The sequence below is a fragment of the Panicum virgatum genome, chromosome 7K (genome assembly GCF_016808335.1).
Source record: "Panicum virgatum strain AP13 chromosome 7K, P.virgatum_v5, whole genome shotgun sequence".
Lineage (NCBI taxonomy): Eukaryota > Viridiplantae > Streptophyta > Magnoliopsida > Poales > Poaceae > Panicum > Panicum virgatum.
The window spans coordinates 20,107,574-20,110,926 of record NC_053142.1 but is presented as its reverse complement, the minus strand read 5'-3'; positions in this window follow the sequence as shown (position 1 = coordinate 20,110,926).

Genomic DNA, 3,353 nt, shown 5'->3' with positions numbered 1-3,353 from the left:
ATTGGTGAGTTCTAGTTAAGTTATTCTTTTGTTCGCATTCGTTCGCGGGTTCATCATCCGTTCTCGTATCGGATACTCTAGAAGAGGGCCCCTGATAAAGATGGGATAACCCTGCGCAACTCTAGAGTAGTAGTCGAAGGCATAGGCGTGGTGTCTGGGCCTTAGATTACCTTTGTTTGTCTTGTACTTAGCTGGTATTGTGGGGTAGACGGCAGGTGGTGACAGCCCTGTCCGTCCGCTATGGAGACAGTCTGCGTGGTTAGTGTACTCCCCCCCGCCTGGGTACGACATAGAGCAATACCGGATATTCCTTGGCAGACCAGGGTCAAACCGGTGCCTGAAGTGAGCGAGTGGAAACATTTGTGTATCTTCGCTTGAACCTATCCATAGATCAAAATCACACTACCCTAAGGTCTCTTATCTTCTTTGGGGTAATCTAGGTAGAAGACAGTTACACACCCGTTCCTCGTGGAAAATATGATACCTTGAATACTCCCGGGTGAAGTGCTACAATGGTATTTCCATGCGCTTGCGGATTTCTCTATAAGAGATTAGAAATACCAACAGCAACGAAGAAGAAAAGCCAGATTCTGGAAGATATCTTGCACCAGTCGCCCCTGCAGAGCAAGGGGGACTCTAAAGATAGCGGGAGCGAAGACAGCAACCGCCCTCCTACCGAAGCAATGCCCTTCGGTGTTCCAAAAATGGCGGCACCACTGAAGGCGGTCCATCCCAGCCTGGACCTTGAGTTCAGTACCGCCTTGGAGAGCGAAGACGAGGGCGGTGGCGAGGAGGTCAATGTCAAGGTCAACTCCCTCCGTCGCTCATCTCCATGTCGCGAAGCCCCTACTTCTAGCAAAGAACCCGAAGCGTCCTTCGGCAAAGACGCCGAAGCGCCGCCCTCGCATGTGACAGTCGTCTCTAGCTCCGGGACAAAAAGGAGTGGCGGCGAGGGGTCAAGCAGTTTGTCGGATAGCAGCAGCTTCTTCATTCGTGACGCTGATCCTGAAGCTGTTGCTATGGAACTTGGTGCGAAGCCTGCTGCCGTTCATCTCGGCGGGAACATCGTGAAGTCCCTTCGCTTTGAGAGCTGGGACCGCGAGCGTGGACTTTTGGCGGAGGCGGGGGACTCCTGCTTCCCCTGATGGAAAAAGACTTGATGGGGAGCGGGCTAAGTAACATCCTAGAGAGCACCCAAGACTTGTTTTTGAAGGCCTTTGTGGCTGCGCGCTGTGCTGCCCGACAGTTGGCGGCTGAGGACAGCTCGAAAGCTATTGTTGCTGATCTGGAGGCGAAGGTGGCCGCCCTGGAAAAGGACAAAGCAGTGCTGCAAAAGCGCCTCAAAAAGTCTGCTGAGGAGAAGTCGACTCTCACCACGGAACTGCTTGCGGCCGCTGATCGGGTGGTGAAGGCGGAGGACGCCGCGAAGGCTGCCAAGTTGCTCGCTGAAGACACTGAGAAACGACGAGATGTGATGAAGACCCGGCTTCGCACTTTCAAGGAGGCTATAAAGACCGGCTCGGAGAAGTTGCAGGAGGAGCTTCCTGACCTCCTCGCAAGGTACGGGCTCGTGGCTCTGGATATGTTTTCGGAGGGCACGGACACTGTTGGCCTGGAATTCTTTTTCCAGTGGCTTCGCGCTTGCGTCGCCATGCTGTACGCCGGGGCGCACTTCCACGAAGACATCAGCACCGTGGTCGCCGTCCGTACACTCAGCGCCGCAGTGTATGGTCTTTTTCCCTCCAAAGCAGGCCAGGCGGGTGGAGTAATGAAGGCTCAACTTCATTCTCTTCGTGACTCATCCTTCCGCTGGCCGGGCGAAGAAGCTGTCTGTCCGAAGGCGCTGCCGGCCTTGGCGAAGAATATTGCCGTGAACTTCATGGAGCACTTCTTCCGGGGCGAAGGTGGTGCTATTGTGCGACGTGAAGTCGAGCGGATGAAACCCCAAGTGATTGTCTACTCTCTTTATTCCCAATCTTCCTCGCTACAAAAGCCTGCTAACAGTGGTTGGCATCTATCAGCTCCAGGCGAAGGCTGACGCCATTGCGGAGCCCATCCTGTAGGAAGTTACGACTGCGGAAGAGGGACTTGGTGGCGAGGGTGGAAATATCAACAGCGGTCGTGGAGCCACCGAGCGAGCCCCGGCGCCCAAAGACCAAACAATGGGGGGCTCATCTCGCCCTGCAGCTAGCAAGGTGTGAGGGCCGTGGTCATGTGACTATCAACTTTTGTGTTGTAATTATCATTTTTTGGGAATTAACACCTTCGGTGTCTGCTGTTGACGGTCACTAACGACCCATTTTGACCGTTAACTATCATGCAAAAGTCGAGCATCAGAAGGAATAAATGTTAGCATAGGATGATTATTTGACGAATTCCACAGATGCTGGTATGAGAATGTGTGCAGGTGAATTTTGGCCAAAACTATAGGTAACGAGCATATTATCCAAGGCATAAATTCTTGGGCCAAGCACAAGCAAGCCCAAAGGCCAACAGGGCCCACATGGCAGCTGCACATGAGAGGGAAACTCAGCCCACACGCATGACATGTCATCGATCCAAAGCAATTCCACCTCGACCAATCAAACACGAGCAAGTAGATCCATGGACCCACCAGGGCATGCAACTGACATAGTTTCGCGCCAAGTCACCAAGAACCGACCTAAGGGCCCACTCATCAGTCACGTGTCCAAAATTGGGGGCGAGAGGCGGTGGCCAGAGGTCGGCCGACCAAGAGGTCGCCGACCTGGCACTGGGCCCTCTCGCCTCCACCTTGCACGTGTCACTTCCCTATTGGCTTTAGAAGGCGGTTTGAGGAGGATCGGCTGCATTCCCGGGGTGGCTCCCTCCTATAAATACAAGGGGAGGGGGCTCAAATGAATACACACCACACACACCACACAACACACCACATACCACACCATCTCTTCTCTTAAGTTCTCACTTGAGTGAGAGTAGTCTTAGGGAGTTTAGGAGTATAGGTACTCAGGAGGGGCGCTGGCAACGGCGCTCTTCTCCAAATTGTACCTCTACGAGAGTGAGGGAGATAGTCGAGGGATGTGCCGGGCTTGTTGGCGCTCTTCTCCGGTTGTACCTCGATGAATGCTTATTCTGTTGTAAATGTTCGAGACTTTCTTTGCTTATTTAGAATTAGAGTTTAGATCGCAAGTTATCATCTCTGCCTTATATTATTTGATGTGTATGCTAGTGAGTAGCATTTGACTCTAGAGTGGGCTCCGGATAGAAAAGGATAACCCTGTACGCCTCTAGAGTTAGTAGGGAAAGGCGTAGACGTGGTGTCTAGGCTGGACTATACCACTCAGTTGTCTGATAGCCCCACGGTTTGTAGAGGT